General features: G+C 44.7%; 1 long non-coding RNA gene across 1 annotated transcript; it reads right to left on the reverse strand.

The window, feature by feature from the left end:
• Nucleotides 1-704: 704 nt before the first annotated feature.
• On the reverse strand, nucleotides 705-15724 carry LOC139082542 (uncharacterized). The gene is made up of 4 exons (XR_011538636.1): nucleotides 15631-15724; nucleotides 6624-6729; nucleotides 2520-2594; nucleotides 705-844 (listed from the first exon to the last, which is right to left on the reverse strand). It is a non-coding gene; the product is annotated as an uncharacterized lncRNA (long non-coding RNA).
• Nucleotides 15725-20916: the final 5192 nt, after the last annotated feature.

Consider the following 20916-nt stretch of genomic DNA (forward strand, 5'->3'; position numbering starts at 1 on the left):
AATCACCTTTTTAGTCTATTTGAAGCCAGGGGCATGGATCAGTTTTAAGACACTGAAATGGACAGGCCGTTTTGATGTGATTTTGTTTATCGTTAGTTGACTCCTTGGCCTGCATCTACACAACCTGGGGATGGTTAGATTTTTACTTTGTTGGGAGACAAGTAGCCTAAGGAAAAATAGGCAAAACCCTCACTTGTTTGTCTGTAATGTATAAGAGCTGGATGATTCATAGGTCCATTCTTAGATCAAAAACTATAGGAATCGACAACAAGCAAGCTTAGAAAATGCTAGATTCTGCTTTACCCAAGCAAAACATGGGGCCAGAAGCCATCCGAGTTCTGTATCCCTATAAAAGAAAAAAAGGGAGGAGGCTCAAGGCCAGAGGATCGCTCAGAAAACGGACTGTCTGTTGAAGGCCATGTAAACAGCTGTAGGTGGAGACAGAATCCTGAGGCTGGGTGATATTCATGGGGACGTCACTGCGATGGCTAGATGTTTCTAAACAAACTCATTTTTGCTTTTGTTTTGCTTTGAATTGTTTTGGTTTTTTCAGTTTCGATCTAAGAGATGTCTGTAAAGTGAGTATTGCTGTGTGCAGGAAATTGCAGCATTTTAAAACTTGGGAACAATAACATGCTTCAAAGTCAAGTCACTAACCATCACATGCCAGAACGATGTGGATGCCAGAGGTCCATGCTCTGTGTTAGAACTAGGCGGAGCCTGCACAAAGCTCAGAGAGGCCGTTTAAACCTTCCCCACACTCTTGTCTTGGTTAATCTGGTTGATACAGTGTCTTTTGTTGTAACATTCAGTCCATTGTTTTTCGTTTGCTTTAAATTCAGTACTGCCACATGAAAGAGAAAGAGAAAATAGGGCAGCTTGAAAAGATGTAAAAATATAATTACTCTTTTGAAAGTAAGCATATTTATTATTTTTTTGCCACCCCCATTTCACACGGCTTTCCAGCTCTAAGTAGATGAATGCTCCTGGCTCATAAATATATAGCACTGATGAGTTACTTCTAATTGAGAAGAACATCCTTTATGACAACTTCTAGGCCACTGATTGTAGCGCATTTTAAAAATTTCTTTTGCATCAAAAAGGAAATCAAATGAAAGTACATCAGGCTTGAAAGAGCACTGCTGGGACCAGGGAACCAGTCTGCAAGTGACACCTCAAATCACTGGAATTTTGTTCAGCACACTGTGACCTTAAGAAAAAATAATGACCAAAAAAAAGAAAAAGAAGAAAATCTTCATCAGAAAAGTGTTTTCCGAAACCACTCCTAGCTTTGATGACCTTTGGCTCAATTTTCTGGATCTATTACAGCTGCATTTATAAAATGATATTCAAACGAAGAATTCACAACTCACGTTTAAGAGCTGTGCAGACCACACTAGTCTTAATCACCAGTGTTTTCCCAGCCCACAGAATGGCAAGAGAGGTGGGAGGCGCTTGATAAATATGAGTGAGTGAGAGAATGCATGAATGAATGAGTGGATAAACGGATGCAGTGCACTGCAATGCAGAAAGGAACTCTGTCTAGCATTGCCGTGTCTCATCTTGTGACTTGTTGCTTTGTTTGCCCTGTTAAAGGTGAAAACCCAGGCAGGCGCGCCCACCTCTGTCTTGTGCACAGTCATATCCTAAGCTTCCAGCAGAGTTTACCATGTAGCAGGACCTCAAAATTTTTGTTGATCCGTCACTGTTTATGAATACGAATAGGCCCTGCTTTCAGAAACAGTTGACCCAGAAATCCAAACTTACAAAAGGAACTAAATTAGAAGCCAATTCTTAGTTTTATGGAAGTACTTATTACAGGTTTCCTTTCATAAGCAGGCCTTGAAAATATGCCTCAACGTATAAAAGTCTTCACCAACTTTTAAGAAGCATATGTGGTGGGAGACACAAGATACACCTCAGTCTGTGAGGACTGCCCCTCACGGAGCCACGTCCAGATGGGCAGTGTTAAAAGCCACACCTCCCTTCTGAGAGGTCACCCACTGAGCCACAAGAATAAGATTATGCTAAGAAGTGAAACAGGCAAAGATGGTGTTATGAGCTGAATTTTGTCCCCTCAGATTCATCTGCTGAAGTCCTAACACCCAGTATCTCAGAATGTGACTATATTTGGAGATACGGTCTTTAAAGAGGTAATTAAGTTAAATATTGTCTCGTCTGAGTCTTTCCCTGCATTTCACACTGTATTCATTCTCCCTGGATATGAGGCAGTGATTCCACCAGGAGGGCTGTCTTACAGAACCAGCATCTCACCAGCTTCCCAACAGAAAACAGCGCTAAAGGATGTTTTGTCTTTCTTTTCAACAATCCACAGGATTTCACTTAGTTCCCACTATGGGGAAGACACAGGACTGAGCATAGCAGGGAGATAGATGGCTATTGTTTCTGACTCTTAAGAAGGAAACAAACTCACCTGGAAGAGAGGGGATCAAACCTTCCCCACCTCCCATCCCGTTGTCCAAATACCATCACGTCATCTGGACTTTTTTCACAATTACCTTTGTAAACGTGGTGGGAAAATAAGCGGCTTAGTAAGTTTTGAGGTTTCACTTAAGAAGTTGGCCTTGGACTTCCTACATGCGGAGTGGGAGAGGAAATGGTCAGTGTTACAGACAAAAAGAGTTACATTCTTTCACTGAAAATAGGCCAAGCATCTTCAAACAATTAAATACATTATTTCCCTTTAACAGAAGCTCAAATCAAATGTCTCACTCGATCAAATGAAGTTAAGAGAGAAACCATCTGTCAGCTCCGGGTTCAGCTCCAGTAGGCCTGTTTTGAACACCATTGGCTGAGGCCTATTTGTATCATTAAAAAATTATCTTAACTGCCCACTGCCAAAAGTAATTTGCCTAGCATTGTCCAATCCTCGGAAGCAGAACTAATGTTTCCTGTGGCTGTGAAGGTCTGTGAAATAACATCGCAAGATAAACGCCTACAGGCAGCTGGAGAAAGTGAGCTGATAATGGAGAGGAGCCCTCTGTGGGAAGTGATAAGAAAGAGCTAAGGCGCCAAGTGCACCGAGGGCCAAAGGCCACTCTGCAAAGCCTCCGGAAGATGGACAGATCTGGGGAATGTGGACTGCATAGACAGGTTTATAAGTAGTCTAGGGAGTGTCACTGGTTTCAGATTCTGGTCCCCTCATCGCCTCTCACCCTCAGATGTAAGATCTAGGAAAGTAGAATGGGGTGTGTGTGCACACGCGTGATATGTGTGCATGAGTGCTCTCCAACTCTCGTTCTTCTCTCCCCTTTCCCCTCCTCTCCCCTCCCCTCCCCAATCTCTCTCTATCCCTCCTTCCTTCCTCCTTCTTCTTCTCCTTCTCTCTCCCTACCACCCCAGTCTCTCCCACCTTTCTTCAACCTCCAATAAGTTACTCTATATCACTTGTTCCTAAGGCCCTTGCTTTGACACGTGTCACTGCTGAAGAGGTGGAGAGCAATCGCGTAAAAGCCGGCCAGTGGCTCGGATGCAGGCGGCTGGGGAGAAGCCCAGCGAGGCGCATCTTTCCCTGACTCGTGCCTTCTCCAAGGCTGGGTTGTCTCTCCCTTGAAGACTTTGTTTCTCCTCCCTGGCCGCCCTTGGAGGCTGGATGCGTTTTGTTTGCCCCCTGCCCTGCTCTCTGCTCAGAGAGGCTGACAGATGTGCATTGTCTCGGTGAGCTTGGGAATGGAGAATGAGGCCATCCGCAGGAAGGAGGGAGGAGAGTGAGGTCCAGGTGTTTATTCTCGAGGTTCCCTCCCCATGGGGTGGCTGCAGGCTGGCTGCTCCCTCAACTGACAGTCGTGATCCTGTCTCTGTCTTTGGAGCTGGGGGGAGTGGTGGTGCCCATCTTACTAGCTCTGCTCACTTGCTTGTGGTTGCTTGACACCCGACCTGTGCTTTTGTGAGTAGTTCATGCGACGGCCATGGCGGTGCGCCTCTCAGATCTTCTCTCAAGAACTTGCTGTTCAGCTGCAGGGCTGCAGTTAACTGACTGCCTTCAAACTTCAAGATCTGTGTTGAAGGGTGTGGGTGTGTCATCGTTGCTGCTGCTCTTTTGGCACGCTCTTCCTGAACAGTGCCCATCCATGACTGAGCTTGGTGGGTACCAGGGCCTGGCCATTTTTGCCCAACAAGAGGGACTCCACGAACTGGCAGTCTTTGCTCCCAGCCCCAGTTGGGTCAGTTAAGACTCAGTCTAATCTGAATCGTGCCCTGAGGCTCCTCTGCCCCATGCTGCTTCCTCCCCTTTTCTTTCACAGGTGTCAGATCTGCATCAAAGAATGAAGGCTTTCCCTGTTCACTTCTGCTACCTCCCCCTTTTATCTTCCACAGGCATTACCTCCAATAAATCATTACACCCCTAACTCCGTCCCGGCATCTGCTTCCTGGACAATCCAACTAGCACAGGCCTTTTTAAAACTCTCCTCAAAGGACCTTATCTGATCGTGGCGCCTCTTCCCTACCAGGCACCTGACTGAGACACCTTGATACTCTGAATGGATTTTCACATGAGTTCACATATTGACATGGTGGGGAGCCCCAAGCCCCTCCGGGGCTGCTCTGCCCATGATTGAGGACAAAGAGAAATGGAACTCAGATCCCAGTTCCTGTCACCTCCCAGCTTCCCTACCTGCATTTCCACATCATTCATGTCTCTGCTTCCACCCAGGCCCATCCAGGCCCATCCAGGGAAAGCTGGAGAGATGGGGAGAAGCTGCTGGACTGTGGGGAACAAGCAGTGACAGTAATAAGAAGTGCAGTCTCTGGGTCTCCTCAGCAGAACCTTAGAAAAGCTCGTTTAATCCTAGTCAACAGGAAGAAAACGTCCAAAGTCACCGAAGCAGTGAGGCAAAAATAGCGTCAGAAAGCACAGAGTCTATTCATTAACCCTGGAACCCAGGCTTGTTCCTCCCTGGGAGTTGGGCTGGTTGGCCTTTCGGGCCTGATCTGCTCTGTAGAGAAGAGACTAAGACGTGGGGCTTCTCTGTGGGCAGGAGGATTCTGAATCACTTAGAGGAGGCCATGGGATGTCTGACACACTTCTGGGAAATATCTAGGCTAGAAATTCCTAGTCCTGGTTTTTTGCAACACTGCACATATTTTCTAATGCTCTCAAGATGGGGTGAGAGCCACAAAATCCTAAAAGCAAAATTACCTTTGTTATAAAAAGCCAGCCATGGTGGTCTAGCAGTCAAGATTTGGTACAGCTGTCCGAGTTTGTTTCCCATCAGAGAACCACACCACCTGTCTGTCGGTTGTCATATTGTGGCAGCTGTGTGTTGCAGTGATGCTGAAAGCTATGCCACCGGGATTTCACATACCAGCAGGGTCACCCATGGTGGACAGGTTTCAGCGGAGCTTCCAGACTAAGACACACTAGGAAGAAGGAGCTGGTCACCCACTTCCAGAAAATTCGCCATGAAAACCCTATGAATAGCAGTGGACCATTGTCTGATACAGCACCAGAAGGTGAGAGAATGGTGCAAAAAGATGGGGCGGGGTCCTCTGCTGTACACAGGGTTCCTAGGAATCAGAATTGATTGGACGGTGCTAATAGCAACAAAAAAAAACCAAATATGTCATAGAGAGCTTGTATCTATAGCCTATATTTTCTAGGGGCATTCTGATTTCAAGGATTCTGGCCTGTTGAAAAACGTACACTTATGATCAGACTTAGGGTTCAGAAAATTTGGTCTTATTGTTCATGCAGCCTGTTTAGGAGAAGGAAAGAGATGGAGGAAAGGGAAGTATGGCTGTAATATTCCTGAACTTCAAAAATTCTAAGATTCCTTCCTCTCATATCAGTTATTGGTTCTTTCAGGTAATAAATGAGGCCAATGTTTTTCTATTAGTGTCCCTCAACTCCAAATCTTTAGATTTGTAATTATTTCTTGATTTTCTTTTGAGTCCTTGAAGAGCCAGATGCCAAGATGGAATTAGATGGACAAGCAGTTTGTTGAGGAAAATGCCTATGAAGATAAAGGGGCAGGGAGCAGCAGTAATCACGGAGAAACCTCAAACCATGATGCAGGTCTGACATCTGTGAAAGGGGAGAGGGAAGGAAGGATTGGGTAGGAAGCACTGCTGACTGCAGCATAGTGCTGAGAGAATCTGGGTCAGGTTGTTGGAAAGGCCCTGAGTCAAAATTGCCCATTAGAGGGATCCTGTGTTTTTCAAAAATGGCCTGGATCCAATGTCCCTCTGCATTCAACTTCCTGCTCTTTCGACCACCCACACATTTATCTACATCCCCCACAGTCCATGCACCTCGCCTGAAATCCAGCAGAGGCTCTCCCCACCTTCCTTCCTGTGTCCTTCATGCCTTGCTTTCTCTTTCCTCCAGGTCCTGCCTCATTAACTAGTCCGTTTGTTCCTACTTATTCCACCCTACCAGTAAGAGGTAACAGCTGGAGCATAAAACAGCGTGGTGGGGTCAAGCAACTACAAGGCGTTTGGTATGGCTGGAGCAAAATGTGTGAGGTAGGGACCACTTCTTGGCGTAGCCAGGGCTCCTTACACAGGGCTTGTGGGCTATGCCAAATAGCTTAAACTTAATCACGTGACAGGTAGGAGCAGGCCACTGAAAGGAATGAATCCCGAAATGACAGTTGGGTCACCTTACAGCCAGTCCCGTTCAGTTGGGCAGCATGAACAGCGAATGTCATAGAGGAGAGGCTGGAGCTAAGGCCTGCAGAAGACCTGTTCACAGATCACGCAGTGGCCCTGGGAAAGGAAGAATAAAGATTGTAAAGAAGAGACCTAGAAACAAAAGTTAGGATGTAAAGTCGTCAGTAGGATGTGAGTGTTTAGTTGTCCTGAGCTCCAGGCTCGGATTTGCATAGCTCTCCCTCCTTTCTCCTCAAGCAGCTCAGCTCCACATCTCCCAAACTGACCGTTTCATCTCCCCACTTCCTAATTCTGTTCTCCTCTCCTGCTCGGGAGTCAAAGTAAACTCCACACCTTCCTTGTGCCTCCGGGGTGGTCAATCAGATCTCTGCAGCCCTGTCTGAGAACCGCCTCTGAAGCCTATATCTCGGCCCTGTCCTGAGTGTCTTGCCTTAGGTCAGCTTGCCTGGACCACTGCAGCACACTCCTCGTTGGTCTGCCTGCCTCTGCTCTTGCACCTCCAATTCATCCCCCGTGTTGCTGTCAGTGACTTATGTTATTCCTCTGATTATCTAGAAACCACCAAGGCTCAGGGATGAGCGGTAGGCAGGGGTCATGGTCAGGTGTCCTCCTCCCCTGAATTTAGAAATACGATGCACTTTTAAGAATAAAACTATAGAAATGCATCCTGCAAGGGTGGAACTGAAAGTTTCTTTCAGTCAAAATATCAGGGTATCACCTAGGGTGAAACCACGCTGTATTAGAGTGTAAAGTAGCTATTTACACTCTGTAGGGCATTAGTGTGTCTAAGAGAAGAAAGGGGGGGCGTTCATCAGAGGGATGGCGGACAGCATAAACCATGGGTCTGCCGTGAGGATCCCGTATTGTCTGCACAGAGTGCGGGGACCCTGTTAACCTGTGCAGTCCCAGGGTCAGCGCATCTCTGCAATAGACAGGCGTGATCAGACGGTCAGAGAATGATGCCACTGGAAGCATGGCCTCTAACTCTTCTAGCTCTGATTCATTTGCACCACACACTCTTCTAATTATGATTTGATTTCTCCTGTAAGATGAGAACCCACCGAGTATTATAGTCAGTGTGTCACTTTCATTTCTTGTTGTAATTAATACCCTGGCCTTTTGAATTGCTTCTTGGTCTCTTGTGAGTTAGTCTACCATGAGTCTTTCCTCAAGGATTACTGACAGAGTCATAGTTCCAAGCCTGCAGAGCTGAGGGCAAGACCTAAGAATGGTGACATCAAAATGCCAACCAGAGAGGCCCTTTGGTGGACAGGCACACAGCCAGCCTTTCCTTGTGACATCCTGCTGTCTCAATAAAGGTCTTTTCAAGCTATCACCGCAAGGCCAGCTGTGTGGATGGCTGAGTGAATATCCACTAACAAAGGGTGCAAAGACAAGAAATTGTGTGTGTGTGTACACAAGTGTGTGCACACATACACAGGTGTCCAGAGAAATGTAACTTCTTAACAACTCTGGGAAACTCAGATGAAGTAATCAATCTGCTAGACGACACGGTCTTTCATTAAAGTCACACTTTTTGTAAAGTAAATGTTGGGTGGGTAGATGAATGAAGGACTGGATGAATAAACATTGGCTATCTAATTTTTACATTGAACTTAATAGTTCGCAGATGTTAGTACACAATTGCTAAGCTGAATATTTGAGTCCCCCTAAAATTCATATTTTGAAATCCTGACCCCTAAAGATGGTAACATCAGGAGATGGGGCCTTTGGGAGGTCCTTAAGTCATGAGGGTGGAGCCCTCACGGGATGGGGGATCTCTGCCCCTTCCACCATGTGAGCACACAGAGAGAAGGTTCTGGCTGTGAACCAGGAAGAGGGCCCTCACCCAACCACACCGGCACCCTACAGACTTCCGACCTGCAGAACTTGGGACAATAAATTTCTGTTGCTTATAAGCTATTCAGTCTGTGATATTTTGTTAAAATAGCCCAAATGGACTAAGACAGCTAGGAAAGATGAGCTGCGAATTTCTTACTGTATTGGAAACAAAATCATTTTTCCAAGTTCCTCATTTCATTTAAAAGATGACTTTAGGGAATAGCTAAATTCAGAATAGAGCCAAATAATAGAATATTATGGATTTTCCCTAAACAAAACAAATGAGGAATTATCTGTTTAAAAACCCTCACATTAGAAGACAATGGCTTAAGCAAAAGAAAGTCTAAAAGCTGTGCTGAAAGGGACATTTTAAAGATTCATACCGAGAGGATGAGAATTCTCTTAATCCCCAAGTCATATTGATATCAGGAGGGAAATGGAGACGATGAATAACATTTAGACCACAATTTTCGTCTTTGCAGAAGTGGAAATGTGGGAAGTTTTCATGATTCCTACTTTTATTAGGACATCATTTTAAATCCAAGTATGAAAGTTTTTGGGAGTGGTAAGTTGTATACAATATTAGCAGTCAGGTGGCACATCTATTAAAATCCAGCTGGTGAACAAAATGATGGTATCGTTTAAAAAATAAAATGATAAAAAATGTAAAATGATAAAAGATGTAAAAAATTTCCCCGAATCACCAAGTGATTATTCATATTAATTGAGATAACCGACTATAATAAACTGCCCGCACAGTACCCTTGTTCCCTGTGTCGGGGACCGCGAAGTGAACTCAGAAGAGCCGCTCGGTCCAGGTTTCCTTGACAACCGCTCCCGTAGAAGCCGTGATCAAAGACAGGCTCCCACCAAGCCACGAGGAAGAATAATTGATGATCAGGCTCCCAGATCTAAGATGGCATCGCGATCTGATGATATGGTGTGAACTTTTTCTAAATTTAAATGGAAATTTGAGTGTATGTGTGTTTTAAACCTCACTCCTTTTCCTTCACTGTTGTTTTTTTGTGGAATTCCCCATTCTTCTTTCTCAGTTCCAAAATAAGAAACTTCTTTTTAAAAAGGGTAGCAGCCGCAGTTAAATTGCTGCCTTGGAAAACCTAACCTAGAAAATAATTATTTTTCATTTAAAACCAGCAATCCCATCAAAGGGGCAACCCGTAGGCCAGGCAAAGGTGAGTGGCAAATGGGAGCTGGTTCTGAGAGATTTAACTGCAACTCTAAAAAATCTCCTTGTGTGTGTGGGTGTGCTGGATGCCTCCACGATCGTGGTAAGCTGCCGAACAGCAGGAAATTAGTTCATAGCGCAAACTGTCAGAAAAACGCAAGCACACTCCGAGAAAGGGAAGGCAAAGGTTCTACTGTGTCAGCCTTTTTCCCGTTTGCTGGCAGAACAGAGACTTCTCAGCAAGCAATTCCAGGTGCGGAGAGAAACCTGTGTGCCAACGGGAGACAATTGGAAAAGGAGTGGGGATAGGGAGGCGAGGAATAACAATGAGGATAAACAACACAAAGAAACCCAATATGTTGTAACAAAAGGAAGCTTTGAGGTGTTTAATAGCATCACCAAGCCAATTCTGCTCACCCAAATGGGAGAGATCAGAAACGCAATTACTCCAACCCTGAGGAGTGAATACATAAAATAAGAAGCCGGAGAGAAAGCAAACCAGAATAAAGACCTCAATTAACAGAAGTACCCTAAGAAATCGCCTTTCTCCTTTCTTGTTTTCTTGGTGAAATTTTAGATGCCTTTCCCCAAATATGCAATTATCTCAGTAGAATGAAGTAAGAAATGAAACTGCAGTGTAAACGCACTACCGAGGAGGAGGGCAGACGCGGAAAGGAGGGCTGAAGGACGGTTGCGAGGTGCAAGCTTTCCCGGTCACCTGTGTGGCCTGTAATGCAGAGAATCCCACAGGCCCTGACACGTTGATCCTAAGGAAAGCACTTTGAATTATTTCATCCTAAGTAAAGCGACCAGCTGTTCCTCTGTTTCAACAACAGCAAATCCACAAAAAGTTACGGTTCCTTCCTGATAAGAAGGCAAAGTGGAATGTCCAGGCAGCGAGCCACGTCAGATGCACGATTTGACCTCGCCACTTATCGAATGTGGTTTGAGAGACCAGAGATGTGTCTGCATGCAATAACCAAGGTCAGCGAGGCTGTGTAGCCACCATGGCATCACCGTCTCAGCAAGAAGCACTTACTCACTGTCTGAATGTGAGGACGGTACATAGTGGCAGATGCCGGCTCACAACCCTGGTCTTCTAGGAGAGGGTTCTCAACTCCAAGGCACTTCTTGTAGTTCAATCATTTCAGGAAATGATTGATTCACTCCAAAGACAAATCATTTGAATTAACTTTTTCTTTTAAAATTTAAAGCAATACATTAACTCATTGTTAATGAAGTCGTGGAGAAATGGCTGCTGCCTAAAGTGTCAGTGGGAAATACAAGCTTTCTGGAAGAAAATTTGGTTATGGGTATCAGCATTTAAAAGGAAGTGATTAGATAAGTGGCTCTATCTTCAAAATATCTCTACAGTCTGACCATTTCTCATCACCCACCACCACCTCCCTTGTCCGGGCCACCATCATCTCTTGCCTGCTTTCTGCAGAAGCCTCCAGACTTCACTGGGCTTTCACCTTTGACCTTTAGTCGATACTCAACAAGCGGTCAGATCATATCACACCTCTTGTGACCGTCTGATGACTTCCCATCTCATCGTAGTAAAAGCCAAGAGCTTGCAACAGCCTTACAAGGCCCCTCCTCCCATTTCCTGCACAAGTGTCTCGGACTTCACCTTCTGCTTCTCTCCTCTGTGCTGGTTCCACTCCAGTTGACTAGCCTTGCTCCTGTTCCTGACCTCACCAGGCACACTTCTGCCTCAGGGCCTTTGTACTTGTTGTTCCGTTCCTGGAAATCTTGTACCCTCTCTGTCCTACCTCCACCCCTCCTTCACCAACCTCAAGTCTTTTCTCAAAAGCCATCTTCTCAGTGAGGCTTCCTTTGTCCGCTCTATTTAATACTGTGGTGGTCCTTCACTTCCTATTCCTGTCTCCTGCTTAACTTTTCTCCATAGCGTTTATGGACCCATCGGCATCTGACACCCTCTGTAGTTGACAATTTTCATTTAAATGTCATGTAAAAGAGTGATCCCCATAACTCTGGAACACCTGGGGAGTACCCAGGCAGCTGATCTCTGAGTTATACAAACTAATAAAAGAACTCATATGTCATTAAAAAATCAATTTTCTTGCTTTTTAGTTACTTCTCCCTCTAGAAATAGCTATAACTGATATTCACATATGTCACGACTAATATCCCCAGAAGGGAAAAACAATTAACCACTGTGAACAATAATCATTTGTTAGTTTGAGGTCTTCTTACGTCTTACTGACGGCGATCGTATCTTAGCGTCAGATGGACGCTGGAGCTCTCTGTACGAGGTGAGATGTAGGAAAAGTAATTTCTTATGTGCAAATTAAAACATACTGTAATTAACTTAATACAGGCAAGACACCTTCTCAAAATCCTGTTTAATGAGTTTAACCATCAGCTTTCCTGAATAACTAAATAGTACCGCTTCAGCCATGGCATTAACGTCCTTCTGTTAATTTTGCAGTATTATGATTTATGACTTCTTGTTTATTGCTGACACTAATTGCAAACTTCTTGAGCCTGGAGTTTATGTGTGTGTTGGGGGAGTGATTCTTCTATTTCCCTAAGTCTGTCTGGCAGTCAGGAATTCAGTCCACAAATATTTCCAGATGACTCCCTGTGTGTTGACACTGCAGACGCAGCATTGGGCAAGCTGGAGAAGGTCCGCCAGCAAACGGAGGAGACAGAGGTTGGACTAGAGCCATGAGTGTTACGAAATCGAGAAGAGCAAGCCCTTGGTGTGTGAAACCGAGAGACCTAGCCTTGCAGAGGGTCCCTGGGGTGGGGGCGAGGGGGAAGAAACACCTGTCTGAGCAGTGGGGTTTAACTCTGAGTTTTCTCGGCAAAGGTGATGGAGAGGAGAGGACTCCTCAGGCAGAGGGAACAGCATGTACAGAGAAAGACCCCAAAGTGGGAGAAAGGATGAAGTGTTCCAGAAGCAGAAAGAAAACCCGTGAGACCGGAAAGGCGGACACGGTCTTGGAGTCGGGGCCAGGAAGGGCGAGGGAAGGCAGGGAGGGTTTTGGGTCAGAGGTCGGTTTGATCCGTGCCCTGTGGTCAGTCCCTCTCTGCAGCCTTTTGATTTTCTGGCCGTGTCCTTGCCTAACTGCTTGGCTGTTACGTAAGGACAATTCCAGACTCATTGTCCAGGACTTTAAGGGAATTCATTGAATTCATTTTACTCTCTTTCATGTTTATTTGTAGGATAGAAAATTGATTTTAAATAACCCCTAAAGAACCTAATCAGTAGCTGATTACGGAAACAAAAGCGATATTTCACTTCCATATTCCCCGACCAGACTGGGCGCGAGCAAAGCTGTGTAGCATTTAGAAGAGCATGCGTTCTGGAGCTTGGACTCAAATCCCAGCTCTGTCACTTGCTTCCTCGTGTGAAGTTGGGCAGGTACCTAATTTCTCTGTGTCTTGGTTTCCTCATTTGTAAAATGGGGGACAATAACAGGACCTCATAGGCGAGGTGGCCACATAATTAATGGTCTGAACTGGACATTTTGGAGAGGAAGTGGGTACTAGCCTGGGTCAATGTGTGTGAAGCACTTAGAATAGTGCCCGGCACACAGTAAGGCTGTAATTATCACTATCAAGATGCTTTCATTTATTCCTAAAAGGACTAGAACCACCAAATGATTTCAGATGTCAACATGGTTTAAAGGGAGAATTAAGGAATATTTAAAACTCCATGGTGCTGTGGCAGACTCAAAAGTGTTGTAACTGGATGAGGATTATCTTTTGACAGAAAACTAAGCAAAGAAATGAAAACCTAAATAGAAGCAAACCATAGCTGTGCTTAGAAAGACAAGTACTTTTGGTGAGCAATACTGGTTAAATACCAATATTAGCACTTTCTAAAATGAAATTTAAAGCAATCTGGTTTACAGATTGGGGTGTTAATCTGCCAGAAGCATCAATTATATGAGCACTTTATTTAGTTCTGGCTACTAAAGTAATAACTGCTGGTTATAGCAAAATTGAAGATAGGGGGCCAGCCCAGGGGCATAGTGGTTAGGTTCACACGTTCCACTTTGGGGGCCCGGGGTTTGCCGGTTCGGATCCCAGGTGTGGACCTACACACTGCTTGTCAAGCCATGCTGTGGCAGGAGTCCCACATATAAAGTAGAGGAAAATGGGCACGGATGTTAGCTCAGGGCCTGCCTTCCTCAGCAAAAAAGAGAAAGACGGGTGGCTGATGTTAGCTCAGGACTAATCTTCCTCAAGAAAAAAGAAAGAAAGAAAGAAAGAAAATGAAAAATTGAAGATGAAAAAAGAAGGAAATGAAAGTCATTCATTCTCATACCACTAAAAATAACCACCACTAACATTTTGCTACATGCTCTTGGATGCAATATGCCACTTTTCTGTATGCTTTCCCTGTGCAGGCACAAATATGTATGTATGTCCATCTATCTACTTTTTCAAAATTAAGAGCATTCTATAAATGTAGATGTGTTCGTTTCCTGGGGCTGCCATAACAAAGTATCACAAACTGGGCTTCCTAAAACAATAGAAATTTATTCTCTCACAGTTCTTGAGGTGAGAAACCTGCACTCAAAATATTGGCAGGGCCGTGCTCCCTCCGAGGACTCTAGGGGAACATCCTCCTTGCCTCCTCTATCTTCCGGTGGTTTCCAGCAATCCTGGGGTTCCTTGGCCTGTGGCAGCATTGCTCCACTCTCCGCCTCTGTCTTCACATGGCCTTTTTCCCTGAATGTCTGCGTCTTTGTATGTTCACAAAGCTTTCTTATAAGGACACCTGTTACTGGATTTAGGGCCCAACCTAGTCCAGTGTGACCTCATCTTAACTAATCATATCTGCAAATGCATAATTTCCAAATACAGTCACATTATGAGGTTCTAGGTGGACATGAATATTTGGGGGACACTATTCAACTCTGTACAGCATGTGATGAAGATATCTGACTTGACAGTGTAAGACACAAAATCCTTCCCTCCATCCCGTGGTATCCCAAAGTGAAATATTTGAATCTCCTCTTACCATGAGTCCCAGGAAGTCCAGCCTAGCGTCCTTCCGTACATCCCCCTGGGAATGTCTGCTTACTCACTGGGCTGGGGATGGGGTGCTTCTGACATCGTCCAGGACCCAGAGAGGACAATGCAACCTCCCTAGGATCACAGGGACTGTGGCCTGGCTGTGGCCTGGCTGTGGCCTGGATTCAGCCACTACCTGAGCCCGTGCCTGCCTCCCAAGTGCTGCCCTCGCACAGACTCCTGTTCTGCTCTTCATGGGCCCAGAACAAGCACTGACACTTGTTGGCTCAGGATACAACAGACTACCAGTCCTATTTCTTTCCACCCTCAAGGTAGTTTTATTTCAGAAGACCTTTTGCCTCATCCTGATCGTGAACCTTGGTGACTCTCCCAATCTGCCCTGGAAGAGTTGTCTAACTTTGTTTCAGCAGTAAGGTATCAGAGTCTCAGTCCCTTTCCCCTCAGAAGGCCCCTGGGCTCCTTATGCAAATGAGAGCACTTGCTCCCTGGAAGGATTCGCACTAAGAAGCACTGGGAGAGATCCCGCGGCTCAGCCACGGAAAGTAGACTGTCCTTCCCTCAGGCAACAGGTGCCTAACTGCCTTCTTACATTTCAGAACAAGTTACTGACTATTAAATACTTCTTTCCACAAAAGGAAGGTGTGAGTCAGGAGGCTGGTGGTCTCCTATAGACCTAGAGGTATCTGGCATAATTTTAAAGTCGGTCCCCCCCAACCACGTCCTACTTTTGAAACTTAGCATCGAGTCATCATTTGCCTACCATCCTGTCACGTGGCTATTCTATGACTTATTTAACTGGTCCCATATTTTGATACATTTAGGTGGTTTCCAATCATAAACTAACTGGGATAAAAATCCTCATTCACTTAACAAGTATTTATTATGCATCTACTAGGTGCCAGACAATGGTTTAGGCCCAAAGGCTCTAAAGGTCTTGTTCTCAAACAGCTTACCTTTCAGTGACAACAGATGCAAACAAGCAGATGTACGATGTCATGCCTTCACAATCACCATGAAGAAAAATCAGGTAACAGGAGTTGCTTTTCTAGATAGGGTGAGTGGGAGGGGCTTTCCTGAAAAGCTGGTGTCGCATAAAACCTGCCCAATCTGGTGAACTCGAGAAGGCTCTTTATAAGGCATGGCAACACTCAGATGAAATCCTGCCTTTTTTGTTTGTGGTGTTTGTTTGCTAACTATATCACATAGGAATATAAATAAAGTGGAGATCTCTCCGTTAGGTGAAATTACCACTTAGAGCAACATAAGTGCAATATGCACAAGCAGCTGATGAATAAACTTGATTTAAAAAATCAATAGCTGTTCAAAAAACTACAATTAATATTATATCTACTCCATGAAAATATGTGTGTTACCAAATGAAGGGACGACATTGTAAACCATGACAAGTGGCCCCTGGATCACATTCAGTTGAGATGTGGCTGGATCTATTGGTAGCACGTTCTCTTTTCTTAAGAGATTTGACAGTTTTTGCCCCTCGATAGTTTTCTCAACAAAACTGGTGCCAAACGAAGACCAGCAGAACTACTGACTCTGAAAGTAAGTACTTCACCACCGATTATTACAATTTACTTACTAAAAAACCCAGTCTGCCTTTAAAATACTGTCCCGAGTTTCAAATGCTTGAATATTTTTGTCACACCGAGAACCAAGCTCTTCACAATGTTATACCTTGGTTTTATCATGCTGCAACATTTTAAGTACCCAGGTGTTGAAATGTCCTGACTTCATTGTTAAAGTCTGCGTGTGCTGTTCCAGGTACCAGTCTGGTGCTGCGGAAGAAACAACCCCAGAACTCGGTGGCCTCAAACAGCCATCACATTACTATGCTCACTCCCTGTGGGGCAGCAGTTTTTGGACAAGGCCTGACTGGGCAGTTCGTATGCCGTATGGCGCAACAACAAGGTCACTCGGTGGGCTCCAGCTGGTCACTGGGCTGGGCCGGCAGGTCCAAGATAGCTTCTTTCACATGCTCGGTTCCTTAGCAGAGACAACTAGAAAGCTGGGTCCCTTTACCTCTCCATGTAGTCTCAAGGCCCCTCTTCATGGCCTCTCCAGAGGGCAGCTGGACTTCTTATGTGGCAGCTCAGGGCTCCAGGCCTGTGTCCCAAGAGACAGGGGCTAGAAGCTGCCAGTGTCCTAAGGCCAAAGCCAGCAAACTAGCACAGGGTCACTTCCGCTGTATTCTATTGATCAAAACAGTCGCAGAGCCCACCAGAAAGAGGGGAGGGGAGATAGACCCCACCTTTCAAATAAGAGGAATGTCAGAGAATTTGTAGCCATCTTTAATCGGTGACTATATATATATTTAGCTTTTATTATGGAAAATGTTAAACATATGTAAAAGTAGACAAAATAGTATATAAACCTCCATGTACCCATCATCCAGCTTCAACAGTTTTCAACCCATGGCCAATTTGTCTCATCTATGCCTGCACCCTCTCCCTCTATGCCTGTTATTTTAAATCAAACCTCAGACATCATATTAATTCACCCATTGATGCTAAGCTTTAAAGTACTGTAATGAACAGAGAACAGAACAACTTTTGAGGGAAAATATATTCATTTCAGAGGTTTTTCTTTTATTTATATCAAGTTGTTCTTACCTCTTAGAAGATGCATTCCTTCCAAGAAATCTCTTAAGTATTTGAACCGCAAAGAACAGCCACTTTGCTGTACAGCTTCTGGTGAAACATGAATGCACCAGACGAGAAGTCAGGACACCCGGGTTCTAGTGTCGCAGCCCCTGACCAGCTGTGTGATACTAGGAGTGATAACAGCTATCTTTGACTGAGTCCTCGCTTGCAGCTCCACATTCACCATTTCACTTCTATTACTATTGCTATTTTACAGATGGGGTTAGAAAAGGTAAGCAACTCGCCCGGGAAGAAAGAATGGCAGACGTGGGATCTTATCCAAATCACGTCGAGGCTCCATTTCCTCTCCGTCCCATGGAGTCTATCACTCAAGTTCAACCTACTGCTCTGGAGAATAATGTATTAAGTGCTCGGCAAACCGCTTTGAAAATATTTCAAATTCCAATCACAAAACCTTTTCGAGAGGTAATCTATTTTCACGGCTCAAAAATCCAAACAATGTAAAATAGTGAGGAGTCTGGCTCCCACTCCTGTTGCCATTTATCTCACTCTCCTACCCACTTTCTCTGCACAGGTAACCATCTAATTATTATTTATTTATGCAAATACAGCAAATGTGAATAAGTGCATTCCTATGGACCCCTTATTACACAAATGCAGCACCTGTGTGTGTTCAATCTCTATGCAAGGTATTTCTGTGCCAGCAAATAGCTGGCTTCCAGGTCCTTTTTGATAGCTTCCTAGTACCTCATTGTGTAGATTTACCATCGTTTATTTAACAAGTTCCCTATTGATGGACATTAGATTTTCCCCCCAATCTTTTGCTACTACAGACACTCAAGCACAAAGTTTTGTTTTTGTGGGAAAACAGTGATATGTAGTGCCTATGTGCAGATACTATGAGAATGCTGATATGCATATGTTGTGAGGGCCTGTGCGCATGTTAGGAGAGGAGCAACTGGGAGCACAACGCCCTGGTTCTCTGTTTTGTTCAGCACCGTCATCCTTTCCCACTTTCGATACTTAACACAAGGAGAAGTTCATCAGGCTTAACTTAAAGAATTTATACCTTCTTTTGGAGTCTTCCCATCAGGGAACCCCCAAGGACCAGAGAATTAAAGCCCGTAGATGTAACATTGTCATTGTCACTTCTATCAGTCTTGTCTGGATTTGCTTATTTTAAAACTCTGCCTATACAACTAGATCCTTGTGATGTTCACATATTGGTACAAAGGCTGATATCTTAGAAGAACTACTTCTAGGAAAAGGTATCCTGGCCTATGTGTTTCCTTTATCACAGTTAGTGCAATTATAAACCCAAGCGGATTAACCAAGGACATAACCTGGAGAAATCCACAACCAGTGACATAAAAAGAGGGAAGTAGGAGGCAAGATCCAAGGCATAAGGGGAGGGATCTCACGACTTTGGAAGAATAGCTTCTCCTCGCTGTCCTCTCTGCTTCTTCTCAGATGAGGAGGTGATTCTACAGCTGACTTTAAGTAGGGTTGAGTTTGCTGTGGCCTGAGTGAGTGGTGTGGAAGACACCCCCTGATTCCCCACACCTCTCTTCTGCTCATCACTGCCTGAAAGTCTTCGCTTTTGCTTCTCTTTATCACTGCCCGAAATTTCACCAATTCAGGATTCATTTGGGTTAAAAGCATCTCATTTAAAAGGTAAATATCTCCAGTCATTCATGCCTTAAAGTACATTGATTTACTCCGTTACCCTATTGGAACACCCAGTGTGGGTCAGCCATGTTGAACTAGAATGTACTGAGGTTGGTGGGGTGGGGTGGGGTCGGGTAGGATGCCCAGGATAGTTTGGAAATGGGGAGCGGGGGGAGACGAGTGGGAAGGGTGCAGTGGGGAAAGGAGTCGGGGATGCTGGAGACAGAGAACTCATCATCTCATATTAGAAGAGAAAGGAGGCTGTGGAGAGAGACATGCAGAAGAGAAGTGGGATGGGACCCAAAAGGGACACAACCCTTTTTGTAATTTTACCCAAGAGTGCCCTGCTTATTTGGCCATGTCTCCCAAGAATGCCTCAGTTGCTTAACTCTGGATCTTTCCTCTGTACTGTTTGTCCTGGTTTACTATTCCAACTGTAAATTGGAATCTAGAGATGGCAGGACAATGTCCAACCAGAAAGCAAACATTAGTGTACGTGGTTGTTTGGTTAGTGGCATCCTCAATGATGCTTTCCCATTGGCACTGTGGTTTAACTACAGTACATTTTGTTTCATGGTCTGGATTTCAAAAATCTCAAACATATCATTACACCCACACCGAGAACATGACTAGAGCAAAGATTTTTAAGAAGGGCTGGAGCTGGGGGAAGAGAAGCAATACACACATTTTCAAAGAACTAAGTCAATTATTTCCAAAATGATTCTGTGGAAATAAATCTCAGCTTCATGCACATCTTAGCTTCTCATCTTCTCCTCTGCAAAGACTCCGCAGGCAGTTGAAGTCTTTAACATAAGGTGCCAAGCTGCCCTATAAATGGCAAAGCCGCCTTAGGCAGCATCTGTGTTTTGACAGATCGACTTCTAGGAATCGGGGGGAAAAAACCATCATGTAACACCGTGTGCAATGAACGCTTTGCAAGCCTGACAGATATTAAGCAATAGTGTCCTACTTCCCGGACTTCTCCTGCCAAGGGTACTTTTGACATCTGTATATGTTCTCTGGGTCTCCTTTTGGTTTTTACTTCATCCCTGTTTGAGTGTTTCTTCCTCACCTGGACATAGCAAATACTGTATGTCGATCGCTTCCTCCCTTCTTTCCCCACATATCATAAGTTGTATTTCTCCAACAATATCCCATGCAGCTTCTATTTTCTATTTACCTTGTACCTCAGTCTTATGCCTCTTCTGGAAGACGTCATGGCTGAGCTTCGGGAAGCCAGGTGGTGGGAAGTGCTTACAGAATATTTTAAGTAGCGCTGGTCACCTGTAGAGAACATAGGCCAATACTTCAGATCACATCGGACCAGGACTGCTTGGGCAAACCTGATAATGGCATTTCATTTTCCTGTGCCTTAGTTTTTCCTTCTATAAAATGAAATTCTAAAAAAAAAGGACCACTTAAAAATAGTCCTTAGAGTATAGCACTTTTGCATGCACTAGCTCATTTAATCCTCAGAGCAACTCCATTAGGTGGGTATTTCTATCCACAAACCAGTTTGGCTGGGTTTGGTGGAAATGTTCCTGATTTGGAGCACTACAGACACTATTGGTTCTGTACACTTTTCTCTCCTTGGCAACATAACTCTGATTTACCAGATGTCCCTCCCTTGGGAAGAAGGCCCTCACCCAGCTCCGTGGTGAGCTCTGACTAGCCCAAGTCAACCATGGTGACTTTGTTCTCTTTGCCAGTGATTGTTTTTGGGGTGGACAAATGACTCAGTTCTGGCTAACAGAACAGGAGACAAGGTCTGCTGGGGACTTCTAGGAAAATCTTCTAGATCTTAGAAAGACACAGGGAAGAGGCAGACTTTCCAGACTTTGTGCCTGCATTTGTTGCCTAGAACTGCGGAAGCCCCTTCGGGACTATGTAGGGAGCTAGCCCAGAAGAAAACCATCAAGTTAGGATGATGGAGGGAAAAGACAGAAGAGCGTAAGA

This window comes from Equus przewalskii, chromosome 3 (assembly GCF_037783145.1).
Source record: "Equus przewalskii isolate Varuska chromosome 3, EquPr2, whole genome shotgun sequence".
In the NCBI taxonomy this organism is placed as follows: domain Eukaryota; kingdom Metazoa; phylum Chordata; class Mammalia; order Perissodactyla; family Equidae; genus Equus; species Equus przewalskii.